The sequence below is a fragment of the Ursus americanus genome, chromosome 3, assembly GCF_024610735.1.
Source record: "Ursus americanus isolate L20-20 chromosome 3, mUrsAme1.1.p, whole genome shotgun sequence".
NCBI classification, from domain to species: Eukaryota; Metazoa; Chordata; class Mammalia; order Carnivora; family Ursidae; genus Ursus; species Ursus americanus.
In genome coordinates, this window is record NC_142129.1 from 39,596,529 (window position 1) to 39,609,752 (window position 13,224).

At 40.7% G+C, this 13,224-nt stretch overlaps 1 protein-coding gene across 9 annotated transcripts in view; it reads left to right on the top strand.

Moving 5' to 3' along the window:
- ELMO1 (engulfment and cell motility 1) overlaps positions 1–13,224 on the top strand; it is a 527,802-nt gene that overhangs the window by 158,971 nt on the left and 355,607 nt on the right. The window contains exon 1 of one of the 9 annotated variants that reach the window (XM_045792850.2): positions 10,415–10,704. The exons of the other annotated variants lie outside the window; for them this stretch is intronic. The gene's annotated coding sequence lies outside the window, so the exon portion shown is untranslated. Of the gene's footprint in view, positions 1–10,414; positions 10,705–13,224 lie in introns of those variants that run through there. 9 annotated transcript variants of the gene reach the window in all.

Below are 13,224 nucleotides of genomic sequence, written 5' to 3' on the forward strand. Positions count from 1 at the left end.
TCTTTGTGACCAAGCCTCATAAGTTCTCCGGAATCTTCTGCTATATTTGATCGCTTGAAGCTGAATAAGCCTGCCCAGATTCAAGGAGAGTGGGCAGGAGACCTTCCTCTCTATGGAAAGAGTGGCAAATAACTCTGGGGCTTTTTAATTAAACCACTGCATGCAACATCTTTTTACCTTTCTCTTTCAGCGAAGAGCTGTCAGATAAGTTTACTACCTCCCAGAAGTTATTCAGAGATTAAACTCTGCCTTTTCACTGTTGCTAGATTTCAACGCCTTAAGCTAAGAGGAAGAAGAAAACATAAAGTAAGAAAAGTAGAAGAAATTTTACATTATTAAAACATAGAGCAGCAATGAGACGATTTTCTACATTGGTGAAAGATATAGGAGGAGGAAAGATCTATTGCTTCTCTTTCTTGGGGGGGGGAGAGGGGAATAGTGATTGTGTAAACTGAGGAAGTGTTCACAGGTATTTAGAGGGACTCCATTAGGCACATTGATATTTATACCTTCTTCTTTTGAGTACAATTTTGGGGGATAGATTCACTTCCTTTACCATACATGAAGTTTAAAGTTAAAAAATAAAAACGCTTTGTTACATCAGCTGGTTTTGTAAATTAGTAACTACTCTTCATTTTTCAAAGGTAGTCTTGAACTTGGTGCTGTAGCTAAAGAGAAAGATCTGAAAGAGACCTGGTGGATTAGTAGCAGTCCTATCAAGTCTCAAACTGGTGCAGGTTAAGTTAACCTTGGCGATCAAGCACGCTCTTCATTTCTCACTCCTATGAGGAAAAAAAATAATAAAAACCAAAAAATAGCTTTAAAAATGATTCATTTTGTGATCTTATTTAAGATTTTCCATTTTATTAAGAGATGAATAGGAAGGGATAGCTTCCTCTTGCGTTACGGTTGTTTAAAATGTATTTCTTCTTTTTTGCCATTCTTTCTCTGCTCCCTAATGTTTATTTTTTTTTTCTCCTCTGACCCTGTTTCTTTCCACTGATTTTTTTCCTTTCTGTCTGTGACTTCATTTTTCTTTCCCTCCATCTTTCCATAGTAACATCTTTAGGTTATTAGCCATATTTTATTTTATTTTATTTTATTTTTTTTAAAAGATTTTATTTATTTGAGAGCAAGTGAGAGAGAGAGAGAGAGAGCACATGAGGTGGGGGGAGGAGCAGAGGGAAAAGGAGAAGCAGACTGCCATCTGAGCAGGGAACTGAATGTGGGACTCAATCCCAGGACCCTGGGATCATGACCTGAGCTGAAGGGAGACGCTGAATCGACTGAGCCACCCAGGCACTCCTGTTAGCCATCTTTAAAAAAAATGTCTCTTCCTGATCTCTGTTCATCTACTTTTTTTTCTCTTCCTCTGTGTTCAGATGTCCTCTCTCTTGCAACTTCAGACTCGCATGCCCTGTAGTTAGGTTTAGATTTTTAGATATAAAAAAAATAACAAGGTGCCGCTTTGCTAATTTAATACAACTTATATAAAATAGTCCTTTTCCATTATTTGCTGCTTCTCAGCAAACCAATATGAAGTATCAAATTTCATTTAAAAAAATTTACGTAGAGTAAGCACTTTTGAGACATATTAGAAGAAGAGTAAAAATTGTTTAAATGATCACAGTCCTGTTATGCAGTGAAAACTGACATTTTAGTATACATACTTCAAACATAATTTGAATTTGGGTGTGTATTTGTTTTTGTAAAATGAGATCATATCTTACACATTCTTTCATAACTTGCATTTTAACATAATACATAGTGGACATCTTAACATGTTGTTAGTGTATATATTCTGTCCGTTTCATTGTGTGATGACAATTAAAATGCTTAATGCCAGCAAGACAGTATGCAAGGCGCCTAGCCCATGGTCATCCCTCAGTGAGTCATATTTCCTGCTTATTTGTCAAACTTCCTTCATGGCTGAAAGTATTCAACTCAATTTTAAAATCAGTTATTTTTGTTTGGACTTCTTACTTGCCTTTTTTCCTCTTCCTTTCCCTCTCTTTTTATTTTTTAAAACAATGCTAACATGTCTGTTCTTGAAACTGAGTCTTTTTGTAATTATTTCACTGTTTCCTTACAAAATTAAAGTTTAACGATGAATCAAAGAAACTGGGGCATCCTGCTTATGCAGTCCATTTATTAAGGACCCCAGGCGCTTTAATGGGTGATTTCATTTAAGCATTCAGGGCTCACAGAGGTCTTAGGGGCTTTGGGGCTTTACGTTACACAGCTTCTGAGTATCAGTTTTGGTACTGAAACCAAGATCTTCTATATATTTGTGAAGAAAGTTCCATTTCAAGGGTTTTCAGAGATGGTTCAGGAATTGCAGATGTATTTGATTTATATAGCCTTTTAAAATATTATTTTGAGCATTTTAAGCATGAGTAAAAGAATCAACATAAACTGTAATAATAGCTTCATCATTTTTAACTTAAGGTGCCGGGGTAAATTGACTTTAAACAGACCTCACTAGGAAGCATTTCACTTCCTCCATACCTGTGCATATATTTAAACTTCTTATAAACGTGTCTTTGACTGGGAAGGTTGTACTGTTGTACTTTAAATCAGGCATGAATCCATCCATTCAGGCAAAGTCATGAAGCAAGTGCAGTGCTGCTGCACCTGGGAGCTTGCTCACAGAAGGTCATGGTGGGTCAGGAGTAGGGCCTGTGTCCAGTAACAGGTGAAAATTCAATCTTATTCCATGCCTTTCTGTGAGTTTTGAATATTTTTTGTCTGACTTTGAATATTTATTAGGAATAAATGAGAGTTGAGATTAGATGTGAGGTATATAGATTTGAAAGAAAAAGTGTCACATTGTACCTTTTCCAAGCATCTGGAGAGACTCCTGAGATTTCAAGGTAAACTCCCATGAAGAGTTACCACTGACAGGTAGATACTTGTGTGCGGTTGGCAGAATCTAAGGTGGCTCCCAAGATACCCACCACTTAGTGTTGCATGCCCAGCATAACTCTGTCTCTTTTGAGCACAGTCTGGACCTGGGAATATGATGGGATATCACTCTTGTGATTCTGTTACACCGTACGTTACAAGGGATTTGCAGATGTAGTTAAAGTCCTTAATCATTTGACTTTGGCTTCATCAAAAGGGCAATTATCCTTGTGCACCTGACCTAATCAGATGGGCCCTTCAATAGAAGCTAAAGCATTGATCAGTAGGGGAAGAAAGGGATAAAGAAAGGGGGGGTAATCAGAAGGGGGAATGAAACATGAGAGACTATGGACTATGAGAAACAAACTGAGGGCTACAGAGGGGAGGGGGGTGGGGGAATGGGATAGACCGGTGATGGGTAGTAAGGAGGGCACATATTGCATGGTGCACTGGGTGTTATACACAACTAATGAATCATCGACCCTTACATCGGAAACCGGGGATGTACTGTATGGTGACTAACATAATATAATAAAAAATCATTATTAATAAAAAAAAAAAAAAGTTATAGAACATAAAAAAAAAAAAAAAAAAAAGAAGCTAAAGCATTACAAAGACGCTCTCCTGTTGGCCTTGAGAAGGAGCAGATTGTCATGTTGTGGAGAAGTCTCCAGGAGAAGGATGTGAGAGCAAACTCTGGTTGCTGAGCATGGTTCACGGTCAACAGCTAGCTAAAAAATGGGGGGAAGAGGGATCTTAAGTCATACAACCGTAAGGAAACAAATTGGCCAACAACTAGAATGAACTTGGAAGAGGCCTTTGAGTTGCAAATTAGGATTCAGCCAGTCAACACCTAGATTTCAGCCCAGTAAGACCCCAAGTAAAGGACCCAGCTAAGATGTACTTGATTCCCACCCCACAGAAACTGTGACATCATACATTTGTGTTGCTTTACGCTCCTGAGGGTGTGGTAGTTTGTTATGCAGCAGTCGAAAACTAGTCCACTGTGGGAGTGTATCCGGATTGTCTCCACATTGAATAAGATAACAAAACACAAAATAAGTTGAATGTGGGACCTTGTTATATTATTGTGATAACATCCACAATACCAGATATTGAATTTTTACGTTAATAAAAAAGCCTCCTTGTTCCTGTTGATTACCTTAATAAAATACACATTTATAAACCTAAGCTCATAAAACATGTTAATATTAATACACTACCTCTTTGTCTATTTTAGCTTCCGAGGCATCATCTGAGGGATTTTTCCCCCCTTTCTAGAACAAAAGGATTTCATTATTTGAAAACCACTGGCTTGACTAATACGCACTTTTTAAAAAGACTGCATTTTGGTTGTTTTAAGAATGTGACTGTTGGCAGGGAAAAGAAGAGCAGGATTTTGCAAGGCTAATTTATAGTCAGCACATTGTTTTTAAATATATGTTTATCCTTAATTATTCCCTCATTACAAAGTAATGCATAGATGTGAGAAATGCAGCCACTACTTTTGATTCAGACAGATGCGTTTTGCTCTACTGATACTGTTGTTTAGCAGAATTCATACTGTTGTTTAGCAGAATTGTTTAGCAGAATGATAATTTAAAACTTTATAATCATGCAGTGTTTCAAACATACCAAAAAAGCACAGGAAATGATGTAACTGACACCCATACACCCAACCATCTAGATGTTAATAGATATTAATAACTTGCCTATTGCTTCAGATTATCTTTGAAAAAAAAAAGTGTTGGTCTGGCTAAAGCCCTACTCTGTCATTTTTCCTGTTTCTCTTTCTATTCCTCCCTCACTGGAGGTAAATACTGACCTGAAATTGATGTACATTATTTTCATGCATGTTTTATAGGTTTTCTACCTATTTATGTTTTCATGAATAATATAGAGAATTGTTTAGCATTTTAAAATTTGAGTTATTGTTATCATACTGTAGGTAACATTTTGCTATTTAAGGTTTTCAACCAAAGTTATATTTTTAAGAAGATTTATGTATAATATCCCATGGCATGAATAAAACCCAGTTAGTAAGCTGTTGTTTCCCCAGTGTGGTTATCACAAATAATACTGTAGTGAATATCCTTGTACACGTATTCATGCGACCTCATTTCAAGGTTTCCCCAGAAGAGAATGTAGAAAGCCCTTGGGTTAGGGCGCCTGGGTGGCACAGTCGTTAAGTGTCTGCCTTTGGCTCAGGGTGTGATCCCAGCGTTCTGGGATCGAGCCCCGCATCAGGCTCCTCCACTGGGTGCCTGCTTCTCCCTCTTGTGTTCCCTCTCTCGCTGGCTGTCTCTCTGTCAAATAAATAAATAAAATCTTAAAAAAAAAAAAAAGAAAGAAAGCCCTTGGGTTGGAGGGTGTGTCCATCCTTAGCCTTCCCAGGAATTGCCCAACTGCTTTCAATCATCCTACCGCCACCCATAATGTAGAGTTCCTATTTCCTTCGTCCTAACCAGTGCTTGCTGTCCCAGTCTTGCCTGATGTTAGCCACGTGGATGGGGGTGCCATGCGGCTTCTTGTGGCTTCTTGTTAATATTTCCCTAACTGCCGAAAGCTGAACATATTTCCTATGTTATTATCTCTTCAGACCTTACCATTTTCAAACTGCCTGTCCGGTCTCTGTCCAGCAGTGGGAGGGGAGTCTTCTGTTGTTGATGGATAGGCGCTCTTCATAGGATGTGGACACAAGTTGTTTTTTATATATCTCCACTTAGTCCATAGCTGTTCGTTAACTTTTCTATGGTGTCTATTGTCAAAAAGAAGTTTAAAAATCATTTTAATACAATCACATTGATCGTTTTTTCCCTTAATTGCTTGGGTTTCCCAAGTCTTGTTTAAAAGCACTTTCTTTAGCCATCTGTCAGAAACATAGTCTCTTGTGTTTTCTTTTGAAAGCTAGAAAATCTTGATTTTTATTTAAGTAGTGTGTGTGTGTGTGTGTGTGTGTGTGTGTGGATTAGGTAGGCATCTAATTTTATCTTTTTTGTCCTAGCACCATTTATTGACAATTTGTTGCCTGTCTTCCCACCTCTGCCAGGAGTCAAGTTTTCTCAAATAAAGGCATCTCTGTGGCTCTGTTTTGTTCCTTACCATACAACTTCGTCATTTACAAGTTGGTCACAAAACTGGATACCTAGTAGGATGAACCTGTCTTCTTTTTCTTCATCAAAACCATCCTGCCTAGTCCATACTGTGCCATTTATATGTATTTTAGCATCAGCTTTCAAATCCTGTTAGGATTTTAATTAACATTGAACTAATTTATGGATTAATTTTGGGGAAAAATTGCTTTCTTTCGGATATTTTTTTCCTTAAGATTTTATTTATTTGACAGAGAGGGACAGCCAGTGAGAGAGGGAACACAAGCAGGGGGAGTAGAAGAGGAAGAAGCAGGCTCCCAGAGGAGGAGCCTGATGCAGGGCTCAATCCCAGTATGCTGGGATCATGCCCTGAGCCGAAAGCAGACGCTTAATGACTGATCCACCCAGGCATCCCTCTTTAGGATATTTTTCTATCTCATCCATGAATACAATATATCTTCATTTTTTAGAATGTTTTTTCACCTTTTTCAATTACTGTCTTATAATTTCTTCCTTTAATTACATTTAGTAAATATTTTAGTGTACATTTAGCAAAATGTATGCCTAGGCACCTCATAATTTTGTATCCATCATAAATTATATCTGTTTTTAAGTGTTTCCATTGTTTATAGCTTTTTATGTATTATTTATTGATCATTTGCTGTTTATAAGTTATTCTGTTGAGCTTAATTAATTTCTGCAAACACTTCAAAACCACTGAGATGTATTTACAAGTCAGTGTATTTCCTGTTTTTTTTTTTAAGATTAACAAAATTAAGTATCAGAGAGATTAAGTAACATTGAATATGATTGCATATGACTAATTGTACAGCCTGGATTTTAACTCAGTTTTATTTAAATCTTTACCTTTTGCTAAAAGCCATGTATTAAATGGCTTTTTAAATCAACCAGTGTTTCTCTGATGTATGTCATCTTGTTTCACAAGATCTTTTTATAGTGAAAAACCCAAAACCTCATTATAGAGTCTCTATGTGAAAAAAGGCATTTAATTCACCAAGTAGTTGTCCCTTCATACCAATTAGTTAATTCATCTGGATTAGACACATTTATGACAGAGAATAAGTCTATAAACGAAATGCTTTCTTTGGCAGTTATTTTTGGATCAACTCTTAAGGAAAACACCCTTCGTAATTGAATTGGCACGATCTTGTTTTTGCTGACGACGTCACTGGTGCTTTCCACGAAGGTAGAGTGAGTTCCCCCACCCACCCTGACAAGACAGACAGCTTCTGGAGACAAGGCCTGGATGTCTGAATGCGGTGTGGGTGCTCCAGTGAAAAAGGCAGAGGAAAGCTAAAATGCAGATGAGTTTTTAATACTATTTAAAGGTTTGACTGTTTACTTACCTCCTCTTACATCTATTATCCCTACTAGCTCCTCTAGAAGACTCAGTTTAAACTCTGATTTCACTCCTGGTGCAAGGAGGGAGAGGAGAGGATGGCATGAAGGCAACTCATGTGGATTCAGACCAAAGCCCACTCTTTCTTCGGTGTGCACTGCTGGGTACTTCCCCTGCCACGCCCAGTCTGCAGCCTGCTTTCCTAGGGCAGCCCTTCCACCTCTTTTCATCACAGGGCTCTTCTCTTAGCGCAGGAGCAGGCGAATCTCTGGGAGTGGTTCTGGACAGTCTCCTGAGCTGCAGAGCTCAGTTGTTGCAGAGCTCGGGGGCTGTTTGTGACTTCGCTCCTGGGCCCGGGAGGCCTGAGGCTGTAGCTCAGGTGAACACTGTGGTGGAATAGAGCCCATTTCCATCCAGGACACCCTTGTGGACGCAGGGATTGATATTGGAGCATGAGCAAATATATCTCAATTCTCTCTTTTTTAAAAATAAAGATTTGAGAGAGAGAGAACATGGGGGGCAGAGGGAGAGAGAGAGAGAGTGTGGAGCCCTGTGTGGGGTTCGTTCTCTCCCTGTGTGGGAGCCCTGAGATCCTAACCTGAGCCAAAACCAAGAGTCAGATGCTTAACTGGCTGTGCCACTGAGGCACCCCTCAATTCTCTCCTTTAAAAAAATGCTAAACGAGGGGCACCTGGGTGGTGCACTTGGTTAAGCATTCTACCATTAGTTTCAGCTCAGGTTGTGATCTCAGAGTCATGATATCGAGCCCCGTGTCAGGCTCTGCACTCAGCACGGAGTCTGTTTGAGTTTTTCTCTCCATCTCCTTCTGCTCCTCTCCACTGTGCACTCTCTCTCTTTCCCTCTCTCAAATAAATAAATAAATCTTTAAAAAAATGCTTATGCTTAATGATGCATGTGCCTCATAGTAGGCATGAAAAAATATCCACTTGTTGACAGAAGGTTGTAGAATAGGGAAGGGAAGGAAAGATGGTTTGAGATTTATTTGCATTTTGGGAGGAAGAAAGGGACTGTATTTCTGTCTTTGAAGACATAAGTGGCTTTAGTTTACAGATATATTCTGGCTCTCACTCCTTATTATGATTAAAATACCCATTCCATTCATTTAAAAAGTATTTCTTGAACACATTTCACCCACCAGGCACTGTTTTAGGCACTAAGGATGACAAAACGTGAAGATGCCCACTCTTCTCTTGCATATGTTCTCGTGTGTGTGGACACAGACGGGAAATTTTTAAAAAATGAGCAAGGCATTTATTTTCAGATTGGGGTAAGTGGTATGAAGGAAGTAAGTGACGTCTTGTGATAAAGCTCTGGGGGTAGAGTGTGGTAGGGGTTGCTATTGAGGTTTAGGCTGCTAGGCCAGCCCTAGGATACAGGCTCAAGAATGGCTCAGAAGTATGACATGGCTTGGTTCAAGTTAACAAATAACCAGATAAAAATAAAATAAAGCTACAAGAGTGTGGACGTGGTTTTCAGCAGCAGGACCTTAGGACCCTTGTTTTTCTAACATTGTGAGCCCCGAGAATAAAACTTATACCTCCTCTCTAAGCAGTGATTCTCCTGTAAGGATTTGTGCTATCCAAGGTTAATGTTTGGGTTCTGAGTCTTCATAATGGTGTAGTGCCAGCTCTAGGGCAATCCGTATCTCTCTGCGAGGCCCTGGATGTCCATCTGTGAGCTTTGGCCAGGGTTGCCATGAGGCATCAGGAATGTCTCCCTAATAAGACTTTTAAGCCAAGATTTGAGGATAATAAGGAGGCAGAACATAACATTTCAGGGAAGGAACAGCCAGGATGAAAGTCTGGAAACATGAAGAACTTGCTGTGATAGGGAACACAAGGGAACAGGATAGTGAGCTGAGGGGTGGGAAGTGGATCCAATGTGATTGGGAAGGTTGGCTGGGGCCACATCAAGCTGAGTCTTGTGAAGCATAGTAAGTATTTGGATTTTCTTCTAAGTGCAGTGGAAAACCATGATTTTCACCTGGGGTCCATGAACTTATCTAGGAGAAAAGTTACAGCTCTGTGAGAATGTGCAATTTTGCATTACTTCAATCATGAGTGTAGGCAGGAAGCCATAGTAGTATAAGCAGTAACTGTGCCAATGTTACCAGAAAAAATCATAGTATTTCCATTTATTACTGTTATTACAGATACCTCAACATGTCATTTATCATCATTACACTTAATTAGAAATTATGGTAGTTACTAGACCTTATAATATATCTTGTTGTTTCATTCATTAATACAGGAGTCAACAAACTAGCCTGTGGGCTGAATCCAGGCTGCCACCTGATTTTGTAAAGAAAATTTATTGGAACACAGCCAATGGCCATTTATGTATGTGTCATTGTTGCAGACCTTCTGGCCTGCAATGCTTAAAGTATGTACTATCTGGCTCTTTCTGGAGAAAGCTGCTGATAACTGCATTGATAAAGCAGAATGGATGTTACTATGATACAATTTAAAAAGTATGTGTGTAACTATTGTTTTTTTTTTTTTTTTGCAAGCTTATGCATTTTATTTATGTAGTTAAAGACATTATTCAGAGAAGCCATCCCATAGGCTTCACCAGATGGCCAAAACCTCCACGATCATGGGGAAAAACAGAAAAGGCGAAGAATCCCTGCACTGCAGTGTCCTAAAACAGATGAACACAATGGCCTGATCCATGTTTCCTTTGCTTCGGATTCTCTTCCCCCTTCTTTGTCAGGCAAATTTTCCATATTTTCAGTGCCCCTTCTTTATGAATGATGTGTTGTGTGCATATTGTGTGTAAGACAGAGGCTTTTTTAGCACTGTCTAATTTAATCCCCATGCCAGTACCATTTAGTTGAGGCAACTGTCTTTATGTGGCAGTGAGGCAGGCCCAGAGATGTTGTCCTGTGCATATGTCATTCATTTAACAAATTTCACTGAGCACCTGCTATGTGCCAGGTGCTGTGCCAAATGCACAGGTGACAAAGCTGTTAATGGCGAAGCCATGCTTTGAATCGGTTCCTTCCGCAGCCAGTGTGTAGGTGGGTCACACCACAGCAGGTTCCACTTGGGGTGCCATGTGACAGCATACTATCCGCTTGAAGCCAGCCAGCAAGCTTGGTCACTTCCCCCTCCCTGGTGTCTCCAGTCCCCTTTGTTCCACAGCTCTGTGCTACAGAGGTGTATGTCTTGTTCTCTCTCTCTAGTCTGTTGTTTGCACTAGCTCTGCCTAGAATCAGCCATGAAGTCAACATTTTCCCAGCTGTCGCAGCATCCTTGGTGATCCCTGCCAGTGCCCTTGGAATGGCCCTTGAAAAGTGTGTGTTTCGCAAGTGTGCGCTTCTTTCCTGTAAGTGGAAAGAGAGAATCACTTCTCTTCTCCAGAGCGTTGTGGGTTTCTGGGGCCATAGGCTTGAGCTTGCCAGCAACATTGTAAGCTAGGTTTAAACATCTGCATGGGACATTTAATTGGGGGGTAGATTAACATTGATGGCAGTGGAGAGGGGCTGGGGATCAAGTCTGTCTCAAATGGATGACAAAACAGGACTGCAGGGTAAGGACTGTTGCTGTGCTCACTCCAGCTTGCTGTGGTTCCTTCTGTCAAAACCAGGGAGGTTGCTCTCTCCCCCAGAAACATAGATCATCTTCATTAGCTGGGTTGGGCAAATACCCACAATAACTGGTATTTTTCCTTCTTTCTTTCCTTTTTGCACCTGTTGTGAGTGAAAAGCATTGTTCTTGTAGTTATCTACATGGGCACCGGTATTTTTTTGGTGTATACACACGTTATATTCCATCAATTTGCACTCATACTACAATAGTATTTTGCAACCTCCATTTTTCACTGCACAATATAATGTGACATGTTCGTGTATTATTAAACATTCTTTTATACCAGCACTTCAGTGGCTGTATTATATATCATCGGCCTGCCTAACCATATTTACTTAAATTTTCTTTCATATTAGGGAAGATTTGGGAGATTTTGTGTATCAGTCAGGGTCCCATCAGGGTATAGAAACCATACCATTATTTGAACAGGAAAATTTTATTTTAAAAATTGGTAACTGGTAGGAGCTGGTTAACTGCCAGGAAAGGGGTAAAAGAGAACTCTGATGAGTCCAGAAGAAGCAGTTGTAGCAAATCAGCTGTGGCCTTTAGTCTGAGGAGTAGACAGTTTGAAAACTAAAGACCAAGAGAGGGAACTGCCCTTCTCCCCAAGGCTCTTCAAAGAGAGCCTGGCTGCCACAGGGACATCACCACCATGGTAAAGGATGCAGGCCTGTGTTGGACGATAGAAGTGAGTCTATTGCCGGCAGGTTGAGTAGGCAGAGCTGTAGGGGGAAGTAGGGCAGGAGGCCTGAGGGCTTAACATTAAATAATAATGGTGGATGGAAAGAGAACTGCCCTGTTCTCTGACCAGGCAAGATCATTTCAGTGCCCTCTACTTAACATTCTCCCAGATGGCAAAGGGGAAATGCCTGGGTTCAGCTCTAGTGTCCCTAAGTGGGGCCAAGGAAGCTGGGTTTTGAGATAAGAAACAATAAATAATTGGGATATTTGGATTTGCCGTTAGTGTTTTTCTCCATTATAACCAGTACTGCACTAGACATCCTTTGTAAGATGTCTGCATCTCTGATGTTTCTGTAGGACAAATCCTTAGATTTTAATTTTGAACATTTTTAAGGCTTTTGTTAAACATGACAGAAACACCCACCAAAAATTTGGCCATATTTACTCTCTTTCAAGTTATGTATGTGAGGAAAGGCATATATTTTTGTCATAGACCTTAAGGCTTACTAGCTTTTCAGATCTTGGGTTCTTGTATTAGCTTGTTACCTTGGAGACTAGAGATGCCCGAGGCCAGTTGTCCTGGGGCTGGAGACTGCAGGCTGACTCGGGAAGTGCCAAGCCCTCCAGTGATGGTGACGGAGGCAGCAGTGTGATGCAGGCATCCTTCATCACCTCAGCCAGCCTCCTCCATTTCACTGCAGCTAACAGATTCATTTCTCTGAAACATCCCCTTCATCATGATCAGTCATTTTGCTCAAAAGCCTGAAATGTTTCCTCTTTGTTTGTTGTGCTGAGAATGAAAGAGAAGAGAGAGAATTGACCTTTGGCGCTGGGCCCCTTGCCCCATTCTGTTGATGAGGAAACTGAAGCCGATTGACTTGCCCAGGGTCACATGGGAAGTTCGCTGGCTCAGGCCCAGGCTGGGCTTCCTTCCTTGTGACCCACTGCTCTCTTCGGACTCCCAGACCCCTATCGGTCCATCGTGTTGACACCCTTACTGTTCTCCCAGGGCAGTGCCTATACTGAGAGGCCTCATCCCCACTGGTGCTCACAAATATGCCCTCGTCGGTGCTGATGCCACTATCTGGGTTGCTAAAATTGTCCCCCTCAGCTTCTGTGCTCAAGGGAACTGCCTCCTTTCACTTCAAGGCTGAATCTAAGGCTCACCTCTAAATAATATCCTCCCATTACTTCTTCACAAATTGGACTCAGTCAGTTCTCATCCTAGGGTGTCAGAGGGACCTGGATATGGATTGGATTCAACCTCAAGCTTTGGTCTCTGGGCCTGGACACCAGGTGAAGATAGGTGTGTGCTCATTTGTGCCACGTGAACTTGGCCAATGAAGCAAGCAACTTCCCTGCCTTACTGAAAGGCTGCGTGGTTTTCAGCAACAGCGAACATCTAATAGTGCATGTTCCTTTAAGATAAGACAAAATGTTCTTCTCCAGAAAAACATATTGTTCTTCATCTCTGTCTTCTACAAGTGGTTGATTAAAATGCTAAGGGGGACAGGCATTCTCCCCATGTTCTTCCCTTGGGGCTCACTACATCCTTGTTGACTCCCTGGGCTCCTGC